Source organism: Sus scrofa, chromosome 2 (assembly GCF_000003025.6).
Source record: "Sus scrofa isolate TJ Tabasco breed Duroc chromosome 2, Sscrofa11.1, whole genome shotgun sequence".
NCBI classification, from domain to species: domain Eukaryota; kingdom Metazoa; phylum Chordata; class Mammalia; order Artiodactyla; family Suidae; genus Sus; species Sus scrofa.
The window spans coordinates 125,469,853-125,495,210 of record NC_010444.4 but is presented as its reverse complement, the minus strand read 5'-3'; the positions used below and the strand labels follow the sequence as shown (position 1 = coordinate 125,495,210).

Sequence of the window (25,358 nt, the reverse complement as noted above, 5' to 3'; positions counted from 1 at the left end):
CAGGTTATAAAAACACTCTTTCACACATAAAACATCTAAAAGATTTTTCATTCACTCTTCAAAGTTTCCAAACACATTGTTAGACAGACATAGAAATTAAACCCCTTATATTTCTTAAATATATCCCCCCTACAAATACCTCTTAAAAAACTTCCTTAAGTTACTGAAATTTTTTTTTTTTTTTGTCTTTTTTTGCTATTTCTTTGGGCTGCTCCCGCGGCATATGGAGGTTCCCAGGCTAGGGGTCGAATTAGAGCTGTAGCCCCCGGCCTATGCCAGAGCCACAGCAACGCGGGATCCGAGCCGCGTCTGCAACCTACACCACAGCTCACGGCAACGCCAGATCGTTAACCCACTGAGCAAGGGCAGGGACCGAACCCGCAACCTCATGGTTCCTAGTCAGATTCGTTAACCACTGCGCCACGACGGGAACTCCCAGTTACTGAAATTTTTAAAAAGTGCAATAAAATCTTTTGAGACAAAAGCCAAACTTCATGAATCTTAATAGAGTGGGAGAAGTGTTTTTTTTAAATACCTGAGAATTTGTGGATTTACAAATGAATAATATTTAAAGGAAATTTTGCTGCAGTTATATTTAAATATAAACATGGAAATTTGGGATAGGATGAAGTGAATGGTGTGAAAGCCTGTTCGAAGAAGACATTTTTAATTGAACATACCATCAAGGAGCAAAGGATTTATAGCAAATCTTTTGGGTTACATATCCATCAAGGCCGAGAAAGAGATGAAGTATCTTGGGAAGTTATATTGAGCATATAATTTAGCCTTTCCTTGAAGAAGTTCAATGCCTTTTCCCTGGTAAGGATTAACAAGGTAAGAGGAAGAAACTCCATTATTTTCCACAACTCAATCAAGTTTCTTCAAAGTGCCATCTCTGCTTCTTCACTTTTGAACTCTTGTGTCATTTTGAAATCCCCTGTCAAAACTGAACTGAAACTCTGCATGTCAGAGTCTCTAGTAAACTCCCATGCATTCAACTAGATTTTAGGGTGCTCTAGGTACAAGATGTTATCACTTTCCTTTGCTACATTGACCCCTCTGAATGTGTTAGTTGAGCCATTGATTCCTTTCCTCTTTTGTCTCCCACATGTATCATTGCCTAACATACCAGTCCTGACCATAGCTATATGGACATTTATTCAAAGAATTACCGACCCACATGTCAATGGTGCTGAGGCTGAGAGCTGCTAATCTATGTTCATGTCCATAATGACCCACTTTACAGTGAGGTACCAAGGGCCTGGCTGTGGGGAGAGGACAGGTGTGGGTACAAAACATGAGGGAAAAGGGGGTTTGTCTGTAGAGAATTTTAGTTACAATCCTGACTAAAAGTCAACCTGGTTTTATTATCACCATGCATTAGAAATTCTAAAAAAAAAAAGAGTGATAAAAGTTTTCTTCCCCAAACACAAATATTTTATCAATTTAACTGTAAATAAGTAGGTCAATATTACTATAAATAAGTATAATTTAAAATTATAGATATAAGCTTTAAATTAGCAAAATTTTAACTTTAATAAACATTGTATTTATATAAAAGTAAGTTTGGAGAACTGCTAGTTATGCAGTAGGCCTATGACACATGCAGACCTAGGGAGACTTACTCAACAATAAGTTTGTAATTGTTTAGAATCAACTGAGTTCACTTTTTGATATAGTTCCTTTGCAATCTCTGTGATAGGACAAATTCATGCATTTAACATTGATTCAAAATAAAAAATGATTGCTGTACATGATTTTAAAGTTATCTTTCGTTTTCTAGTGTGAGGTTTTAGATGAGGTTAATCAAGCAAAAAAATTATGAACAGCTGGAATTATCCTTGAGCAATGTATGGTGAAACACTAAGCTTTAAAATAATTTCTTTTATTATTATTATTATTTGTAATAGTTATTTCCCCAATACAATTTGTTTCTACTGTACAGCATGATGACCAGTTACACATACATGTACACATTCTCTTTTCACACCTTATCATGTACCATCATAAGTGACTAGACATAGTTCCAAGTGCTACACAGCAGGATCTCATTGCTAATCTATTCCAAAGGCAATGGTTTGGATCTATTAACCCCAAGCTCCCCAACCACCCCACTGCCTCTGCCTCCCCTCCCCCTTGGCAACCACAGTCTATTCTCCAAGTCCGTGATTTTCTTTTCTGTGGAAAGGTTCATTTGTGCCTTATATTAGATTCCAGACATGTGATATCGTATGGTATTTGTCTTTCTCTTTCTGACTTGCTTCACTCAGTATGAGTCTCTAGTTCCATCCATGTTGCTGCAAATGGCATTCTTTTGTTCTTTTTATGGCTGAGTAATATTCCATTTTGTATATACACCACATCTTCCTAATCCAATCATCTGTTGATGGACATTTGGGTTGTTTCCATGTCTTGGCTATTGTGAATAGTGCTGCAATGAACATGTGGGTGCATGTGTCTTTTTTAAGGAAAGTCTTGTCCAGATATTTGCCCAAGAGTGGGATTGCTGGGTCATATGGTAGTTCTGGCTATGTATAGTTCTCAAATCTTTACCATCTACCATAGAAATCAAGCAATAATAAGCTCAAGAACATAGATAATAGTATGATGTAGTGAAAAAATAGGAAAGGATCAGTTTTTAGTATCTGTTACCTTTGTTTCTAATATTGTTTAATTATACATTTTCATAAATTAACTTTTAATAATGGCTATGTTTTGCAACAGATTATCTTAGTTTTTTCCTCTTTTGGTGTATATTTACTCTGAGGAATATCATATACCCCTAATATTTTATCTTTCTTTGAAACATTCCCAAAATAAAGTTTTGTGTAATATTTCACAGTATTAGGTCTGTAATCAAACACACTTAGAATTTTCTGTGTGATTCATAATGTAAAGTAACATTCATAATGTATACTAAATCCTATGATAATTATGAAATAACCTACTCAACCATGTTTAAACTAATCCTTTCCAATCTCACTGGAACACAGATGACATCATGGTGCATTTATTAAATCTACTTAAACTGTGTGTACAAGTTTGGGAAATATTGTCATAAATGTTGATGTAATCTAATTTGTATATTCAGTCGTTCCTTTTATCTGAGCTCAAAGAGCAAATTTCCAGCTGTCTCTTTTAAACCCAAAAGTACTTCAATATTATATCGTCTAATATTAGGCCTGTTTCTATATCAGTGACTTGAAGATGAAGACCACCAAAGTACACTTATAGTTAAAAAATTTGGGTTTGTAACTGGTTATAGTGATGGAGAATGTACAACAGTTAAATGTAGGGTATCTCACTAAGATGTGAGAAGGAAGTTATTGTAGGATTTGAATTTAGTTTGAGTAATTTTGGAGAGGATCCAAGTAAGCAGGGGCTAAGATTGGGTGCTGTCAGAAATAGAGGGCAAATTTATGATTATCTCAACCAATTTTATGTATGGAGGGCTAGCTAGAGTGAGAATAGAGTGGAGTTGTTAAAGAAGTAGCAGTAATTTATTTTAGCTGAAGGTGGGGAATGTTTGGTATTTTGAGGATTTCCAGTGATCATCTTTTTGTCTTATTTAGTCATGGTTTCAGTGTTACGCTGTTTGATGGGCATCTTTGTTGAGATTATTTATGTCCAAGAGCAGAAGAAAATGGCTCAGCTGTTAGCATCAAAAGGACTTGTGATAACACTGAAGTCTACCTGTGTGTATCAGAGCAGGGCTCCAGTATCAGGAGCTGGAGCTGTTTTTCTGTTTTTTCCTTCCTTAAATTCTTTACAATAATTGTTCCTTGTTCTGTATGATTTATTGGTACAACCTTAGTCATCCAAACAAGAAACATTTGGTTAATTTTCATCTCATTTTTCTTATCCTTGACATTTTAGAGACTTGTCGATCACCAATTTCAATCATAAGTATCCATAAAATATCTTTCAGAATTATTCCTTCACCTCTTATCTCGTTCCCTTAGATTCAGGCTCCCATTTTCTCTTACCTTAACAGTTGTAATTTCCAGAAAACAAATATTCTTGATTCTAGTTTTATAGCCAAACATGTTGTCATCTCACTCTTATCAAAAACTTCTTACTGAAACATAAATAATATAATGTCATTCCTCCATTTTACAAATTAGTGACTCCCTTTATCAATATATTTTATTATGAAAGTATAAGCACCTACCCTTGCTTTTTAAGGTCCTTGAAAATTTAGTACATATTAACTTTACGATCTCACTTTATACCTAGTCCTAACAGTCATCATATATGGTCCATGCGCTACAATTCATTCAATAAATATTTGTTGAAAGTTTTTATTACAGAACTTCTTTGGGCCATGTTATTTATCTTAAATAAGTTTTTAAATTATATGGCCATTAGTGTGCTTGTGTAATATCTGTCTCCATATTAAACTCTAAATTCAGTGTCAGTAGGTACACATCTAGTTTTTCTATTTTATTATTCAGCAGTGATGAGAATATTCAGGCTATTAACATGGACTACTTATGTGCATTTTGCACCCTGGAGTTATATAACAAGTGTGGGGTGGAATTAAGTACCTGGTTAAATTCAGAATATTTTGAATAGGAAATAGCAAAGTCAGACTTTCTTAATATTCAATACTGTTATCAACAATAGAAGAATAAAACTGCATCAGTGTGAGCATCAAGGCTGATTGAGCAGTGGACTAAATAATTCCTCATAGAAATGTAGAATTTAGTGAATATAAAGTAACAATGGTTAGGGTAGCTTTCTGACTAGATGTTACATAGATCTGAAAATTAGAACTCTAAACTGATGTGCTGAGACATTTCCACAGTTCATGAAGCTAAGGTATGCTAACTAACTAGATGCTACCAAGAGAGTGTTTAACTAGATTTAAGATACATGGAATAGGATTCAGAATGCTTCTATGTTTAATACTAATATTAGAAATTATTAGCCCTGTGGCCTGAATAAGTCCATTCATCTTTCTGAACCCCAATTCTCACCTAAAAACTAGGGTAGTGAATAGATGCTCTGCATAGATTATCTTAAGGTTCTGTAAGATAAAAGATGTAGCATTTTACTACCTCAAATGCCTTAGAAGTCTCTCAGTTGTCTTGCATGAAGGAGTCGTGATGTCTAATTACAATTATTATGTTCTATTTAAACTAAAAGATAAATTTAGAAGGATAATTTAAGGTGTTCTCTACTTTATGTTTCTGCTTTTCATGTTTAAAAGACCAGATCTGATCCAATGAAGCATCACAGTAGAACTTTGAAGGGTTCAGCATATTCTAAGTTAATCCTTAGGCCATCAAACTCTATCCAATATTGCCTTCCTCCATACCTTATGTCCAATTGATCTCACTTTTCTTATCCTTTATAATACTTACTGCTGTGCTTTACAGTAGGACATGATTGTTTATCCAAAGAAAAGGGAACTATATCCAATCTCTTTTGATAGAATGTGATGGAAGATAATATAAGAAAAATAATGCGCATATATGTATGACTGGGTCACTTTACTGTATAGTGGAAATTTACACACATTGTAAATCAACTACATTTTAATGAAAAAAATTAAAAAATAACCAAAAATAGTTATTGTTGAATTTTCTAGTTTGTCTCTTTTTAGTGTAAAATATCATGTATTGATAATTCTTTAATAAATGTGACAGAGATTGAGAATTTCTTCTGTCACCTTTTCCCCTCTGATACTGTAAAAGAATAATTGATTCTTTTTGTTTGTTTTTTGCCTTTTTTTAGGGCTGCACCTGAGGCATAAGGAAGTTCCCGGGCTAGGGGTCCAGTCAGAGCTGCAGCTTCCAGCCTGTGCCACAGACACAGCAATGCCAGATCTGAGCCATGTCTGTGACCTACACCACAGCTCATGGCAATTCCAGATCCTTAACCTAATGAGTGAGGCCAGGAATGGAAACTAAGTCCTCATGGATAATAGTTGGATTGCTACTGCTGAGCCACAATGGGAACTCCTGCATCACTGATTCTTTTCATGTGGATAACTAAAAATATATTCAGCCACCCAAAATATAGATTCTACGTTAGCCTCCTTTACAGATAGGTTGGCTACCTTACAAATTTCTGACCAAAGGGTTATAAATGAAAGTGGTAGGTAGAGCTTATGTTGAATTGAATGTGCTTATTGCTCTTCTTCCTTGCTACTGGCTAGAATATTAACATAGTGGCAGATACTCTAGCAATATTTAAAAACACATAGACAAAAGCCATATAAATTAATGATGATGTCACTATTTGGAATGAGTTTGAGTCCCTTAATACTTCATTGAATTGTCATACTAAGACTAGGCTTTTCCTTGAGTGAAAGGAAATATAAAATAAAACTTGTATGTTTTAATGACTTAAATTTTGATTTTCTGTAACATTAGGGTGACCTTAATTTTCTCTGACATAATAATAGTGGCAATTATATTTTTTAAAATTTTGTATGATTTAGCTACCCATTTGTCACTTTCCCTCCCATATAATTATCTATCTGTCCAAAAGAACTTAATGCTGTATGGCAGGATAATATTATAAAACATCAAAATTATATCTGCCTCCTTTCCCTGTCCCCCCTTCCCATACATTCACCCAAACCCTGAGAGCTTCTTCCCTTCCTAAACAAAAGAACAAGAATTACTCAGAGCAGAGAATAAAGGCTGTAGAAAGTATTAAGAAAACAAACAAGCAAAAAATTTTAAAAACTCAGCCACTGGCCAAAGTAGAATTCAGAAATCTTACAGTATACACACACAGTGTTAAATATCTTGCTTGGATAAACTGGATAGAGTGTATGGCCAGAGGAGAAAAAGAGTTGAAAGAAACATGGGGTGAAATAATGTGCTGGAGAAACTAAAAGCCTCTGCCAAAGTTCTAGAAAATATTGTCTCTCAATTACTGAAAGCCAGCTTTGCTGTAGAGAATTAGGTTTCAATTAAACTTGTCTATGCCGTCTCACATCTCCATCCAATACATCTTTTAAAGGCAACCCCCTCTCTGATGCCCCTGGACAACTGAAAGCCTCTACAAATTTATTCTGAGAGACTTGGACATGGAAGCTTGATTTTTGACATGAAAGCAATCTTGCATCTATTCAAGGTAAGACAAATGAAAACAGTTTGAAATTGCACATGAATTTAAACTTTTTTGAAGTTTACAAATATATAAACAGTTTATTCTGGATAAACTTATAAAATGATTGAGGCAAAGGGAAAATAAAGGCAGGAAAGTAAGATGGAAGTGGGACAAAAGTTGATAAAAAGTTGATATACAAAATGGATGTTACAAGGTGCTGTACATTTTTTAAGGTCATAAGTTAAAATCTAAGATTATGGTGCTAAATACAGGGAGAAATATAGTAATTTTGATGCTCAAAATGTCTAAAACATAAAATCTTTCTTGTACTTTAGAAGTATACTCAATATTGATACTAAGATTCTAGGAACTACCCTCAACTAAGTCCTTATCCATGAAACTACCATGTTAAGACATTCTCAAATTTTTTATAGTAAACACGGTCATTGTTCTTGTTGTTTACTATTTATCTGACCTTAAAAGAACGCTTGCATTTTGTGCTCTACAGCTTGAGGGCATCCAAAGTTTTAATTCACCAAGGTGTCATTTTAAAGTATTAAAGATCAAGTTAAAAAAACAAAGGTGTGGGGAGTGGCTCATCTCCCAACCTTGAGAGATAAATAGGGTCTGAGATTACTTTCTGCTCTAAACAGCTAGAAAATTGGATGAAATATATGGAATTATATATATATAGTTCACCCCAAAATGGTGATATTTTAATTCCATTATTAGGGTTTCTGGGATTTTGATTGTTTTTATTTATTTTTTTTTTTACTGTATTTTATTTTTTTATTACTCAAATGAATTTATCACATTATCATAACAATCCAATTTTACAGGATTTCCATCCCACAGTCCAAGCATATACCCCCACCCCCAAACTGTCTCCTCCAGAGACCATAAGTTCGTCAGTGTCTGTGAGTCAGCATCTGTTCTGCAAAGAAGTTCATGGGTCCTTTTTTCAGATTCCATATGTCAGTGAAAGCATTTGATGGTGGTGTCTCATTGTATGGCTGACTTCTCTCAGCATGATAATTTCTAGGTCCATCCATGTTGCTAAAAATACTGGTATTTCGTTCTTTTTAATGGCTGAGTAATATTCATTGTGTATATGTACCACATCTTCTTGATCCACTCCTCTGTCAATGAACATTTAAGTTGTTTCCATGTCTTGGCTATTGCAAATAGTGCTGCAATGAACATCAGAGTACACGAGTCTTTGTGAGTCATGGTTTTCTCTGGATAGATGCCCAGGAGTGGGATTGCTGGATCAAATGGTAGTTCTATTTTGAGTTTTCTGAGGAATCTCCATACCATTTTCCACAGTGATTGTACCAATTTACAATCCCACCAACAGTGTACTAGTGTTCCTTTTTGTCCACACTCTCTCTAGCACTTATTGTTTGTAGACTTTTTGATGATGGCCATTCTGGCTTGTGTAAGATGGTACCTCATAGTGGTTTTGATTTGCATTTGTCTAATAATGAGTGATGTTGAACATCTTTTCATGTGTTTTTTGGCCATCTCTATGTCTTCTTTGAGAACTGTCTGTTTAGATCTTCTGCCCATTTTTGGATGCAGTTGTTTGTTTCTTTGGTATTGAGCTGCAGACGTTTTTTATAAATTTTGGAGCTGAATCCCTTGTCAGTGGATTCAGTTGCAAAGATTTTTCCCATTCTGTGGGTTGTCTTTTCATTTTGTTTAGGGTTTCCTTGGCTGTACAGAAACTTTTAAGTTTAATTAGGTCCCATTTGTTTATTTTTGTTTTTACTGTCATTACTCTAAGAGGTGGATCTGAGAAGATGTTGCTGTGGTTTATGTCAGAGAGTGTTTGGCCTATGTTTTCCTCTAAGAGTTTTCTAGTGTCTGGTCTTCTATCTAGGTCTTTAATCCATTTGGAGTTTATTTGTGTGTATGGTGTTAGGGAGTATTCTAATTTCATTCTTTTCCATGTGGCTGTCCAGTTTCCCAGCACCACTTATTGAACAAACTGTCCTTTCTCCATTGTATATCCTTGCCTCTTTTGTCATAGATTAGTTGGCTTTAGGTGCATGGGTTTAATTCTCGGCTTTCTATTCTGTTCCACTGATCTATATGTTGTCTTAGTGCCAGTACCATATGGTTTTGATAATTGTTGCTTTGTAGTATAGTCTTAAGTCAGGGAGCCTGATTCCTCCAGCTCCATTTTTCCTTCTCAGGATGTCTTTGGCTATTCTGGGTCTTTTGTGCTTCCAAACAAACTTTAAAATATTTTGTGTTCTGTGAAAAATGTCCTTGGTAATTTGATAGGGATTGCATTGAATCTGTAGATTGCCTTAGGTAGTATAGTCATTTGATAATATTAACTCTTCCAGTCTATGAGCATGGTATGTCTTTCCATCTATTTGTGTCATCTTTGATTTCTTTCATCAGTGTCTTATAGTTTTCAGAGCACAGGTCTTTTGTCTCTTTAGGTAGGTTTACTCCTAGGTATTTTATTCTTTTGGATGTGATGGTAAACGGGATAGCTTCCCTAATTTCTCTTTCTGCTCTTTCATTGTTAGTGTATAGAAATGCCATTGATTTCTGTGTATTGATTTTGTATCCTGCAGCTTTGCCAAATTCGTGGATGAGCTCCAACATTTTCTGGTGGAGTCTTTAGGATTCTCTAGGTATAGTCTCATGTCATCTGCAAATAGGGATAGTTTTACTTCTTTTCCAGTTTGGATTCCTTTTATTTCTTTTACTTCTCTGGTTGCTATGGCCAGGACTTCCAGAACTATGTTGAAGAGTAGTGGCGAGAGTGGATATCCTTGTCTTGTTCCTAATTTCAGTGGGAATTCTTTCAGCTTTTCACCATTGAGAATGATGTTCGCTGAGGGTTTGTCAAATATAGCCTTTATTATGTTGAAGTAGGTTCCCACTGTGCCCACTTTCTGAAGGGTTTTTATCAGAAGTGGGTGTTGGATTTTATCAAAGGCTTTTTCCGTGTCTATTGAGAGGATCATATGGTTTTTATTCTTCAGTTTGTTAATGTGGTATATCACACTGATGGATTTGCAGATATTGAAGAACCCTTGCATCCCTGGGATAAATCCCACTTGATCATATGTACAGTCCTTTGAATGTATTGTTGGATGCGGTTTGCTAGTATTTTGTTGAGCATTTTTGCATCGATGTTCGTCAGTGAGATTGGCCTGTAGTTTTCTTTTTTTGTGGTATCTTTGTCTGGTTTTGGTATCAGGGTGATGGTGGCCTCATAGAATGAGTTTGGGAGTATCCTGTCCTCTGAAATTTTTTGAAATAGTTTCAGAAAGGAGTTCCCGTCGTGGCGCAGTGGTTAATGAATCCGACTAGGAGCCATGAGGTTGCGGGTTCGATCCCTGCCCTTGCTCAGTGGGTTAACGATCCGGCGTTGCCGTGAGCTGTGGTATAGGTTGCAGACGCGGCTCGGATCCCGTGTTGCTGTGGCTCTGGTGTAGGCCGGTGGCTACAGCTCCGATTGGACCCCTAGCCTGGGAATCTCCATATGCCAAGGGAGTGGCCCAAGAAATAGCAAAAAGACCAAAAAAAGAAATAGTTTCATAAGGATAGGTGTTAGCTCTTCTCTAAATGTTTGATAGAATTCAGCTGTGAAGCCATCTGGTCCTGGACTTTTGTTTGTTGGAAGTTTTTTAATCATAGTTTCAATTTCAATTCTTGTGATTGGTCCATTCATCTTTTCTATTTCATCTTGGTTTAGTCTTTGAAGATTGTAGTTTTCTAAGCATTTGTCCATTTCTTCTAGATTTTGTTTTATTGGCATATGGTTGCATATAGTAGTCTCTTATGATCCTTTGTATTTCTGTGATGTCCATGGTTATTCCTCCTTTTTCATTTCTAATTTTATTGATTTGTGTCCTCTCTCTTTTTTGCTTGATAAGTGTGGCTAGGGGTTTGTCAATTTTGTTGATCTTTTCAAAGAACCAGCTTTTTGTTTCATCTTTTCTATGGTTTTCTTTGTTTCTAGTTCATTGATTTCCGCTCTGATCTTTATGATTTCTTTCCTTCTACTAACTTTAGGTCTTGTCTGTGCTTGTCTCTCGAGCTGCATTAGATGTAAAATTAGCTTGTTTCTTTGAGCTTTTTCTTGTTTCCTGAGGTGGGCTTGAATTGCTATAAACTTTCCCCTTAGAATGGCTTTTGCTGCATCCCATAGGTTTTGGAGTGTCGTATCTTTGTTGTCCTTTGCTGCTAGGTATTTTTTAATTTCCTCTTTGATTTCTTCAGTGATCCGTTGGTTGTTTAGTAGCATGTTGTTGAGTCTCCACGTGTTTGTGTTTTTTGCAGCTTTTTTCTTGTTGTTGATTTCTAGTCGTACAGCATTGTGGTCAAAAAAGATGCTTGATATGATTTCAGTTTTCTTAAAGTTACTGAGATTGGATTTGTAGCCCAGGATGTGATCAGTCTTAGAAAATGTTCCATGTGCACTTGAGAAGAATGTGTATTCTGTTGCTTTTGTATGGAATGTCCTATAAATATCCATTAAGTCCATCTAGTTTAATGTATCATTCAGGGCCTGTGTTTCTTTATTGATTTTCTGTCTGGTTGATCTGTCCATTGCTGTAAGTGGGGTGTTAAAGTCTCCCAGTATGACTGTGTTATTGTCCATTTGTCCTTTTAAGGTCGTTAGCAGTTGCCTTATATATAGTGGTAAACCTGTGTTGGGTGCATAGATATTTAAAATTTTTTTTTTTTTTGTGTTTTTGCTAATTCTTTGGGCCACTCCTATGGCATATGGAGGTTCCAAGGCTAGGGGTCTAATCGGAGCTGTAGCCCCCAGCCTAAGCCAGAGCCACAGCAACACAGGATCCGAGCCGCATCTGCAACCTACACCACAGCTCACAGCAACGCTGGATCGTTAACCCACTGAGCAAGGACAGGGACTGAACACCCAACCTCATGGTTCCTAGTCAGATTCATTAACCACTGCGCCACGATGGGAACTCCTTAAAATTGTTATATCATCTTCTTGGATTGATCCTTTGATCATTATGTAATGACCTTCTTTGTCCCTTAAAATATTCTTCATTTTAAAGTCTATTTTGTCTGATATGAGTATTGCTACCCCAGCTTTCTTTTGATTCCCATTTGCATGGAATATTTTTTTCCATCCTCTCATTTTCAATTTGTATGTGTCCCTAGAAGTGAACTGGGTCTCTTGAAGACAGCATACATGTGGGTCTTGTTTTTGTATCCATTCAGCCAGTCTATGTCTTTTCGTTGGGGCGTTTAGTCCATTCACATTTAAGGTAATTATTGATATGTATGTTTTTACTGACATTTTATTAATTGCTTTGGATTTGCTGTTGCTGCTTTGGCAGTTTTCTAGCATCAGATGACTTTTTGGCCATCTAGTCTAGAATACTAAACAAAAGTAGGAAAAATGGACTCATAAAATTGGTAGAATGATGAATCACTCATCTATAATAATTTTGAATGAAAAAAGAAGCCCGAAGCTATAGTTTTGATTTCAGTTTTACTTTTTAATTAATGTTTTTGCAAAGTAAAGAAATGATATATCCTCTTGGGATAAATGTGGCCTTTTTTCAGTTTTCAAGAACTGAACCTTAACTTTTCATGTTTCATACTTAATAGAAGAAAATCTCATAATATTAAATGTAGGGATCAATTTCCATGTTGTATGATTATATATTCTTAATGAAAAATGATCTCTAAATGATCTTTAGAGGTAAAAATGATCTTTTATAGCCTATGTATATTGGAACATGATACCAAAAATAAAAATGCATTTATTAAATGGTTCTTAATTTTTAATTAAGCATCATTTTCCTGTGGTCATGCATATTTTATATATTTATGAGAAATCAGATGTACTCTTAATTGGCTTTGCATTGAGGTTTTCAGTATAGCACCACTCTTATGTCATAGCCAAAATAATTATATCATCACTTCTTATAGAGTAAAGGAGTCCTATGAGTTCCTAGGTTAGTGTAAGCAGAAGTATTGGAATAGCATACTTGGTCTAACTCTGCAGCTAGTTTAAGAAAACAGACTATGCTTCTGGTTTTGTTGACTCCATAATGTATCAGGGTACATAATAGTAACAGGCTCATATTATAGTATTATGGTTCTTAAAAATATTACTAAATCAAAAATACTGAGATGATATATCAGAACTACTCTTTTCTAGTTATTTGCATACTTTAGCTTATTACTGAATATTACATTTTTTTCAATGGGAATGTCTTTTAATGTATTAATCTTGTAAATATCTCTTAATTTCCACGCTTCCTTGTAATTAGCATTCTTTGATTGTAATGTTTGGGCTAGCAGTAGACAGGCAGGGAATGATCAGATTTTAGTTCAATGTTAAAAATCTTTCTTAACAATCTACACTCATTTCCTGATTCTGAAGCCCAGAGTCTCACCATACAAGTCCACATTTGTATTAAACTTCATGTTACAAAAGCATTTCTTTGCATTTTCCCTAATCCATACGCTGTCAACTTTTATTAAATTCTCGACTTCCCTTACTTCCTGAATAGTGGCTGGCTCAGTGATCATCCCAGGAACCTGAGACTGTCATGGATTTTTCCCTTTATCTTGCTTTTTGCACCAGTTGCTACGGCCTGTTGACTCATTTTCCTAAACATATCTCATTTTTCTCCATGCTTCTTCATTCTTACTGCCATATTTCTGGATCAGGCATTAATCATCTGTTATCTGCCCTTGGAATAATCCTCTTAGCTGGCTTTTCTGCTTCTAGAATGATGCCATCCTATCTAAGCTCTATCCTACAGAGTAATCTTTGTAACAAGAGTATATAATTATATCACTTCTCTCTATACAATTCTTCAGTGGTTCCCCACTGCTCACAGGATAAGTTTTAAACCATTTCCACAGAGAATATAGCACCTTGTCTTTCTCTGTGGCTTTCACTGTTAGAACTCCCATCTTTGCACTTTATATACCACAGATGCTCAACTACTTGTAATCCCTAGAACACTTACCACCACAGACCTCTGTGTCTTTACTCAGGCTATTCCTACTTCTTGGAAATCCCTTCCTAAGCTGTCTGCCTAATAAATATCCACTCTTTCTGCAAGATTTTGGCAAGATACCTACATCTTCTTCTCTCTTTCCATCATTCATAACTTCATCACCCCAGTTGGTTAAAGAGACTACCAGGACTGATCCCACTACACCTTTGATTTCTGTGTATTCTTTTCCCCATTGGAAGCCCCAGACTGTCACCCCACATGGCTTATGTTTATTCTTATCTGACTTCACTTTTTATCCCTAGTCCCAATTTTATTTCCTAAACTCTACTAGCTTACTCTATGGAACTTATCAAATTGTCCAATTTCTTCATACTCTTTATTAGACATCTCCTTTACCTTTGTGCTTCAAACCAAGATTTTGGTGTAGCTATTTTTCATAATTTTCTCAGGCAGTGGCTATTTTTTTCTCCAATGGCCCTTATGATTCTGAGCCTGAAATTGAAATAAAAGCCCTTTTTGTTTCTCTGTTGTATCAGAACACTGTCTTTCCCTCTTTCCAAAAAGACCTCCAGCATTGAAGATCCTGCCATCAAACTATGTCACTCAGTTATTTACGCTAGCTACACACAGGCCAGTCTCTCCTATTTCTTGAGTACTTAAGTATTGTTCACTATCACATTTCTCAGTACAACAAATTAAAAAAAATGATCATTTAGGTATTTACGTAGATCCAAGTAGATGGACTTTCCACTTCCCTGCCCTGGTTTCTCAATTCTTTGATGTTCCTTTATTAACTGTATTTTCACCTTAAAACAGGCAACTACTCATGTTCTTACTCTACGCTAGGCATAATCAACAAATACACTTCTTCCTTCTTCATTTCATTTTTAAGCATACTGCTTTCTTTTCCCTTCCAGCATTGTATTATAAAAAGTTTTCAAACATACAGAAAAGTTTAAGGAATTTTTATAGTAAATACCTTTATACTCACCACCTAGATTATATCATTAACATTTTACTGTTTTTGCTTTACAACATTTCTATCTATCTATCTAATCTATATATATATATCCATTTCTCTGTCAGTAATCCATCTTATTTTAAGTGTATTTCAAAGTAAATTGCAGATGTGTACAACTTGTTCCTTAGAGTAAATATCATTATGTATAGTTTATATTTGCATCCTGCTTCTGCTTTACAACTGAACTGTGATCTCCTTGAGGGCATGCACAATGATCTATTGTATTTGTATCCTTAGGGGCTAGGACAGGCATATTTGGTAGGTGGTAAATAATTGCCAGTTGAATGAATGAAGGTATCTTCTCATAGTAATACTAATATAGTCAGTTAAGATAATAGAATAAATCCTACTGGATCACTCAAATCCAGAATTAGATTATCTTGACAGATCAGGCATGGAACATTGCCAAAATATCTGAACACTTAAGTCCATAGATTAGTCAGGCTTTTTCTTGAAATGTTTTTTGTTATATTTCATTACATCCCGAAGAAATGACAAAATTGAAATTTATTGCATGAGCAAAAGGCATAATCCTTAATTGCTTTCTTCAGAAAGCCATGGTTATCACTGTAGTCACATTTATTTTCTATTATGGCTAAGTAGAGTCTAACATTTTTATTATTAGTTTAGTATGCCTAGGATAATTATGGTTATAGCTTCTTAATATAGAATTACTTCCAGAGTGCCTTTTACCTTTGAGCTTGGTTAAGCAAAATTATATCATACATAGTAGAAAGACACTGTTAAGATATAAAATATCTTGTTAGGTTTCATGGATAAGGAATTTAATAAACTGGACACAGTCGAATGTGGCTTTTATACATCTTGTTGATTTTCCATGGTTGCCTATAGTTTAAGTTATACTGATGTCATCATGTTAATAAGGAAATTAAGACTGTGTGATATACCATACTCTCAACAATGTAATTGAATAACTTATCTCTCCTGCTAAGAGAATCAGTAAGCATACGTACTGAACAGATGCAAAGGAAAAGAAACGTGTGAGATGCTCTCACAGGATGACACCATCCACAATACTAAGCAAGAAGCATGTGTCATAAAAGTGAATCTTATATAATAGAACAACACCTTTTAAAACACAAGTGTGATCATAAAACCATCTGCTTCATAATCAGCTTGCAAAGTACATCTGGTATTTCTCACTAAATTGTTCCTAAATGCATTTTAAAAACATAAAGTGAATACAGATAGTCTATCTATGGATTGAGAGCCTAAATGTCCAGATGGCTTCCTTTAGTACCTTTACTAATTTCATCATGTATTTCTTAATTAATCTCTCACAGTAAGCATGTAACTGTTACCATTAAAAACACATATTGATTAAATGAGTATTTGAAGGACTCAAGTAAGTGGTGGCTTCAGTTTACTTGTGTAAGTTGAGTATAATTTTATTTCTACTCAATTACTTCTTTCTATTAAAATAATAAAATAAAATACCACTAGAGTCCTTATTTCAATCCTAATATCATACACAGTGTGACTATATTTTTAGAAATAACAAAGCTTAAAATAGTAAATTAATGTAGAGCAGCAAATTGGTTCTGTCTTTAAACATTTTTAAAAAGATAGTTAAAAACTTTAACCTAAATTCAGAAGACCCCCTTAGCTTTAATTATTGACATCAGATAATTTGTTATATCTTTTGTGAGAGTAATATTTGAGTTGGAAATAATTATTTCATAGTTGATCAGTATTTCACAGGCAAAGTTCTTCTTTACACTAGTTGAAGAAAAACTGCAAAGGGTCTATGGATAATAGGTTTTTTTAATAATCACATGGACTACTCTTTTTATCATATCTTTTCTGTGAGAGTTTAAACTGTTCCTTATGGAGTTTTCCCATCATGGCTCAGTGGTTAATGAATCCGACTAGGAACCATGAGGTTGTGGGTTCAATCCCTGCCCTTGCTCAGTGGGTTAAGGATGTGGTGCTGCTCTGAGCTGTGGTGTAGGTCGCAGATGCGGCTCGGATCTGGCATTGCTGTGGCTCTGGCATAGGCCAGCGGCTACAGCTTGGATTAGACCCCGAGCCTGGGAACCTCCATATGCTGAGGGAGCGGCTCTAGAAAAGCCAAAAAGCCAAAAAAAAACAAAAACAAAAACAAAACAAAACAAAAAAAACAGTAATAAATTGTTCTTTAGTTAGGAGTCTAGGATTTACTTTTGCATGTATGTCTCTTTTCTGTCAATATTTTTATTTTCAGTGCAATCCTTTTTCCTTTCTTCCTGTCCTTGGAGGAGAGGCAGCAGTGTTTCTATCAGAATGTTTAAACAACTTTTTTTTTCTTTTCTTTTTAGGGCTGCACCCGTGGCACATGGAGGTTTCCAAGCTAGGGGTCCAATTGGAGTTACAGCTGCCCACAGCCACAGTCACAGAAACCTCAGATCTGAGCTGTGTCCGCGACCTATACCACAGCTCATGGCAACACCAGATCCTTAACTCACTGATTGAGGCCAGAGATCGAACCCGCAACCTCATGGTTCCTAGTCGGATTCGTTTCCACTTTGCCACGACAGGAACTCTGACAACATTTAAAGTAAACTTTTAATAATGTTTGATTTCTTATCTGGTGTTCGAGATCCTGAACTCACCTCTTCCCATAGACCCTACCTAATCTACACCTACATACACACCATTTCCTCATGAAGAAAAAAATGTGGGTTGATTGAACAGCTTCTGTGAAACAAATGATAAAGAGAGCACATAGAGACAGATGGGAGAGATGGAGACACGGTGTCAATGAGAACCCTACTCCTGATGCAGTAACCTGCAGTATGGAGAGATAATACTAAGGGACCTACACATAGACTTGGCTGCCCAGGGGCACAGTGGAAAAAAAAAAAAAAAACTGGTTTAACAGATACTACATTTTAAATCAATGAAGGAAATCCATTTACTCTTTAACCCTAGAGAGTCTGCCAAATTGTCTGAGAGCTAGTGGAACTCTCACCAGGGTCTGAGATACCAACAGTGCCATCTTTTGCATTTCCCATACACATTTATAGTACAAATAGGGTCATGGTTTGTGCACTTTAGCCAGGCCTCCTGCTCACAGTAGGCCCAACTATATCCCAAACACCTCAACAAGGCATACCTACCAATATTCCCATTATGGGGTCCCAGAGGAGAAGAGTTTAAGGAGAGGGTGGAAAATATATTTGATAAAATTATGACTGAAAATTTCTCAGTGCTGAAGAAGTAAACAGATGCCCAGATACAAGAAGCAGAGCATCCCAAACAGGATGAACATGAACAGACCCATACCAAGATATGTCATAATTAAATTAGCAAAAGTTAAAGGTAAAGAGAGAATTCTAAAGGCAGTAACAAAGAGTTGTATACAAGTAGATCCCCATAAGGCTATCAACTAATTTCTCTGCAGAAACTTTGCAGGTTAGAAATGAGTAGCATGATATATGATGTATTCAAACTGCTAAAAGGGAAAAACCCACAACATAGGATATTCTACCCAGGATTATATTTAGAATTGAAGGAGAGATAAGAGACTTCTCAGACAATTAAAAATTAAAACAGTTCATCAATACTAAACCCAGCCTAAAAGAAACGATAATGGATTTTTCTCAAAGTGGAGAAGAAAAGACAATAAAAATAGGTAAGAAACTAGAGAAAAGGAAATATCCCACTAGTGAAGATAAACATAATAAATGCTGAGGATTGACCATTTAAAAAACTAGTTGAAGCTTAAAATTCAAAAATTTTGGAAAAGCAGCAATAACTTCAATAAACAGTTAAAGGATAAACCTGAAGATTTAAAATATGACATCAAAAACAAAATGTGTGGGAGGGAAATGAGAATGTAGAACTTTTAAAATGAGTTTGAATTTAGAGGAAAACCTGTTCTAAAGAAGTAGATATAGTTATAGGTCAACATTTACAAATCCCATGGTAACCACAAATCACAAACCTGAAATAGATGGACAAAAACTAAAAAGAAAGTAACACAAGCATACTACTAACTAAAATTATCAGACCACCAGGAAAGAAATAAAAATAAGTTGAAGAGAAGAAAGAAGACCTTCAAGAACCATTGGAGGATAAGTACTAAAATGGCAATAAGTACATACCTATCCATAATTACTTTAAATGTCAGCAGACTAAATGCTCTAATCTGAAGATACTGGGTGGCTGGTTGAATAAAAAAACAAAACCCATCTATATACTGCTTATAAGACACTTCAGAAAGAAACATGCACAGAGATCGAAAGTAAAGAGATGGAGAAAGTAATGCAAATGTAAACAACAAGAAAGGGGGCTAGAAGTACTCAGACAAAATAGACTTTTTTATAAAGTCTAGGAGTTCCCATCGTGGCTTAGTGGTAATGAACCTGACTAGTGTATATGAGGATGTGGGTCTGATGCTTGTCCTTGCTAAGTGGGTTAAGGATCCAGCATTGCAGTGGTATAGGTTGCAGGTGCAGCTCAGATCTGGTGTTGCTGTGGCTGTGGTGTAGGCCAGCAGCTGCAACTCTGATTGGATCCCCAGTCTGGGAACTTCCATATGCTGCAGGTGCAGCCCTAAAAAGACAAAAAAAAAAAAGTCTATAAAAAAGACAAAGGCATTAAATACTGATAAAAGTATCAATAAAAGAAGAGGATACAATATTCATTAACATGTATAAACTCAATAAAGGAGCACATAAATATATAAAGTAAAAGTAACAGATATAGGAGAAATTGACAACAATACAATAATAGCAGTGATCTTTAACACCTCACTTACATCAATGGACAGATCATGCAGAAAGAAAATCAAAAAGGTGACAGTGGTCTAAAATCAAACAATTGATCATTTGGACTTAATAGATAACTACATGAATTTTCACACCCCCCCCAAAAAAAAACAGAATACACATTCTTTTCAAGTGAACATGGAACATTCACATGTTAGGCCACAAACCATGTCTCAATAAATTTATGGAGATCATGTCAAACATCTCTGATCAAAACAGTATGAAACTAGAAATTTATTACTAGTAGAAAAGTGGAAAAATCACAAAATGTGGAGACTAAACAGTATGCTACTAAATAACCAAAGGGTCAATGAAGAAATCAAAAAGGAAATCAAAAACTGTCTTTAAACAAATGAAAACTGAAACACAACTTTCCAAAATTAATGGAAGGCAGTGAAAGCAGTTCTAAGAGAGACGTTCATATCAATACAGGTATACTTCAAAAAATAAGAAAAATCTCAAAAAATATAACTTTGAATCTAAAGAAACTAGAAAAAGAAGCTCAAACCCAAAGTTAGTAGAAAGGAGAAAATAATAAAGATCAGAGAGGAATCAAATATGATAGAGACTAAAAAACAGATCAGTGTAACTAAGAGATGGTCCTTTGAAAAGATAAAGAAAATTGACGAACTTCTAGCCAATCTCATGAAGAAAAAAAGAAAGGGCTGAAATAAACGCAGAAATGAAAGAGAAGTTACAATAAATACCACAGAAATACAAAAAATTATAACATTACTACAAACAATTATATACCAATAAATTGGACAGCCTAGAATAAATGGGTACATTTGTAGTAACATACAATATTCCAAGACTGAAGCAGGAAGGAATAGAAAAACTGAGCAGACCATTTGCTAGTAATGAAACTGAATCAGTAGTAAAAACTTTCAACCAACAATTTATAGGGCTTCACCGACCAATTCTGCCAAAATTCAACAATGTGGGCATAGAGGGAACATGTCTCCACATAATAAAGAGCATTTATGATGATCTCACACCTAACATCATACTCAATGGTGTAAAACTAAAATCATTTCCTCTAAGATCAGGAACAAAACCAGAATGCTCACTCTCACCACTTCTATTCAAAATAGTATTGGAAATTCCAGCCATAGAAATGAGAGAAGGAAAAAAAAAAAAGGAATCCAAATTGGGAAGAGAGAAGTAAAATTGTCACTGTGGATGACAGGATGTTATACAAAGAAAATCCTAAAGATGCTACCCAAAAGACTGCTAAAGCTTATCAATGAAAATTAATATACAGAAGTCCATTGCTTTTCTATATACTAATAATGAACTATTATAAAGGAAAATTAAGGAAAAAATCCCATTTATAATTGCATCAAAAAGAAATACCTAGTAATAAATATAGCTAATTAGGTAAAAGACCTGTACTCAGAAAACTATAAAACACTGATGAAAGAAATTTTAAGATGACACACAGACAGAAAGATACACTAAGTTCATGGATTAGAAAAGTAATGTTAAAATGACCATACTACAAAAGGCAATTTAATACCAATATAATTTTCCATAGCACTAGAACAAATACTTCTAAAATTTATAGGGAAAAACAAAAGATGTCAAATAGCCAAAGTAATTGTGAGAAAGAACAGAGTGGAATTATGGTTCCTAACTTCAGACTATTACTACAAAGCTACAGTAATAAAAGATCAGGATACAGACCCAAAAACAGACACATTGATCAATGGAACAGAATAGAGAGCCCAGAAATATACCCACACATTTATAGCCAATTAATCTACTACAAATGCAGCAATTATATGAAATAGAGAAAAGACAGTCAATATTTAGAAAACTGGACAGCCTAGTGTAAAAGAATGTGTTTCCAACACTTCTCACACCTTATATAAAATAAACTTAAAATGGATTAAAGACCTAAATATAAGACCCAAAACCATAAAATTCCTAGAAGAGAACATAAGCAGAACACTTTCTGACATAAATTGTAGTAATATTTATTTTGGTTCTGTCTCCTAAGACAAAGGAAACAATCACAAAAATAAACAACACCTAACGAGCCCTAAAAGTTTTGAACAGCAAAGGAAAACACTGACAAAAATGAGAAGACAACCTACTGAATAGGTAAAACTATTTGCAAATGATTTTATGGACAAGGGATTCATATCCAAAATATATAAACCACTCACACAACTCAATATAAAAAACCCCCAAATAACCCATTTGAAAGTGGGTAGAAGACTTTAACAGATATTTTTCCAAAAAAAAAAAAAAAAGAAAAAAAGACATACAGATGGATAACAGGTGCAAGAAAAGATACTCAACATTGCTAATCAACAGGGGAGTGTAAATCAGGAGCACAATGAGGAGCAGTGGAAACGAATACAACTAGGAACCATGAGGTTTAGGCTTCAACCCCTGGCCTCACTCAGTGGGTTAAGGATCCAGCATTGCCATGAGCTGTGGTGTAGGTCACAGACACGGCTCGGATCTGCTGTTGCTGTGGCTCTGGTGTAGGCTGGCAGCTGTAGCTCCGATTCTACCCCTAGCCTGGGAACCTCCATATGCCTCAGGTGCGGCCCTCAAAAGAAAAAAAAAAAAAAGCACAATGAGTTATTACCTCAAACCTGTCAGAATGGTTATCATCAGAAAGTCTACAAATAACAAAAGTTGGCAAGGATGTGAAGAAATGTAACCCTTGAACACTGTTGATATGAATGTACATTTGTGCAGTCACTGTGCAAAATAATATGGAGTTTCCTCAAAAAAACAAAAATAGAGCTGCCATTTGATCCAGCAATTCTAGTCCTGGAGTTATATCCAAACAAAATGGAAACATTAATTTGAAAAGATATGTGTACCCCAATGTTCATGACAGTGTTTACAATCTCCAAGATATGAAAGCCACCTAATTGCCCATCAAGAAATAAATGGATAAAGTGTGTATATACACAATGGAATATTGCTCAGCCATAAAAAAGAATGAAATAATATCATTTTCAACAACAGGGATGGGCCTAGAGGGTGTTATACTTAGTGAAATAAGCAGAGAAAGATAATTGCTGTATGTTATGTATATGTGGGATATAAGGTATAAAACAAACAAATATAAGAAAACAGAAACAGACATATGTAGAGAACAAACTAGTGGTTACCAGTGGGGAAAGGGAGAGGGAGGGGCTAGTATAGGGGATGGGGTTTAAACAGAGGCACAGACTACCATATATAAAATTTAAAAACTACAAAGCTGCAAATATGTATTTCACAGCACACACAATGTAGCCAATATTTTACAATACCTTTAAGTGGAGTATAATCTGTAAAAATATTGAATCACTGTGTGGTACACTTGGAACTAACATATTATAAATCAGCTATACTTAGATTAAAAATAAATAAAACTGAAGTTGACAGAACTTCTGTCTTCAATCCTTCCCACTGGCCCTACCACTGGGGATAGTGGGAGAGAGATCAGAATTATGGATATCTAATGATGACTGTTGTGTATATATGTTGTGTTTCTCTAACAATTAGCCTTAGTGACTTTGCCAATCTCTTTGCTGTATTGAAGCTGTATACATTTGTGTCTCACTGGATATACATTTGGTTAAATTTACAAATAGACTAAAGTGCCTGAGGCGCAGATCTCTAATTTGCCTCTCAGCTACTGTCTGTCAGATTTTTATGACAAAGCCTTTTAAAGTTTAATTTGTTATTTTTGGATTAATTCCATGAAATAATTTTCAGTCAGTACTCACCATTACCAGGGGTTGGCTAATTCTGTAATTCTTCTCTAAGTTTTGCTACGTATTTTCCTATAATTTTTATCAGTTAGTTTTGTTTATTAAAGTATAATTACATGCAGTAAAGTATACAAATTTTATATGTAGAATCATGTATGTGTTACCTGCTTCTGAATTACAATACCTTTTTTTTTTTTTTTTTTTTTTTTTTTTTTTTGCAAGCAAGCCAAGTGATGGCAGGTGTGTGGGAAGTGGATACTGAAAAAAGAATTTTGTCCATGGTGGGGACTAAATTTAAAATAAATTTAATTGAGTAAATTAATTTTAAAAGTAAGGTGGTACCATAAATCATACTCCTCACAAGGACATAGGTAACTTTCAATTATGTCCTGACCAAGGAAACAGCATACAAATATTTCATAACTAGTCAGAGAAATCAGAAAAATCATACAAAGTACCTGTGCTATTATAAAATCTAAATGTATCTATAGTCCTGATTAGTCACAGAACATGTCTATTCCCTGATAGACCTCTGACAGCAGATTCATAAGGTATCTGATCCAGCTTCAGCTTTTGGAGCTGCCCCATGGAAGTGGTTAACTCCTCCTCCTGGAGGAAATATTTCCTCATCATAGTCATTGTGATCTTGATCCTTTTATTTGGACACTGTATAATTAATTGTATTTCTCACTTCATTACCTCCTGATTAGAAGCTATCAACTTTCAAATGGTGATAAAAGGGGTACCCAATGTAATGTATTGAAGCCCGTGAGTGGAGACTTAACTGCTTATCCCTAATGATGCCCCTTTTCAGCAGAAAGCAGTCACCCCGTTTTTCCTGCAGTTAGAGTCTTCAACTCTAGAAGGGGGAATTGAGGCAGAGTATTAACTCAGGTAGTCAGTGTAGAAGGATGGGCTTTGATGCATTCTTTGATATGGCTATTGATTAACATTTGTGGCTTAAGGGCTCCAGGGAGTAACATCCCCACATTCCTTGTTTACTGTAGGGAGTGTATCTATGCCCAGAAGGACATTAATCCCTAAATCCCCCATGACTCAGTATACAGGGAAGAAAAGGGCAAAGAAACCATGAGACCTACAGGACATTCCCACCCCTAAAACCCCTATTGGATAAGGACTGATAATTCTGCTCCTTATTTTTCCATCCAGAAGAGCAAGCTAAAGACAGACTATCTTTTTTTTTTCCTTAATAAAATGCAATTCTGTTCTTTATTCTTCTTTACTGAAAGCACACACATTCTACTTTTCTAAAGCAACCGCATACTGTCTTTTATAATTTCTAAAAATGCATGGTTTTCTTATAGAGAACATCTCAGGGTGGCACTAAATATATTGATTTATAGTCCTAAATACCTTTAATTTCTCTGTTTAGTAACTGAGGTCTCAGTGTCTCATTTGACTTCTATTAAGCCTAGGTACAATAACATATTATACTTAATTTTGAGAACTGTAACAACATGTCTGTATTAATTAGATCAACAAACTTTAATTTTAATATATTAATTTAATACTGAATATTTCCCAGTTTATGCGAACCTAAAATTAATTCTGGCAAGTTAGTTCCCCTTCCATATTTTGAATTACAATACTCTTGACTTTTGGTATTGAAACACTTGTATCTAGAATAATTTCATGTGACCTGTATTTAATTTATATTCATAGTATTTATAATTTAGCAATTTTTATTAAAAAGAATGGTTCCAAATAGAAGCATATATATAAAGTAAAAACAAAAGAAATAATTCACATTTTAAGAATTTTATTTTTT

At 35.0% G+C, this 25,358-nt stretch overlaps 1 long non-coding RNA gene across 1 annotated transcript in view; it reads left to right on the top strand.

The window, feature by feature from the left end:
* The window catches only part of LOC102160311, a 143,395-nt gene that overhangs the window by 12,509 nt on the left and 105,528 nt on the right, over positions 1-25,358 (top strand). The window contains exon 2 of the long non-coding RNA XR_002341867.1: positions 6,979-7,092. This is a non-coding gene — a long non-coding RNA (uncharacterized LOC102160311). The remainder of the gene's footprint in view (positions 1-6,978; positions 7,093-25,358) is intronic.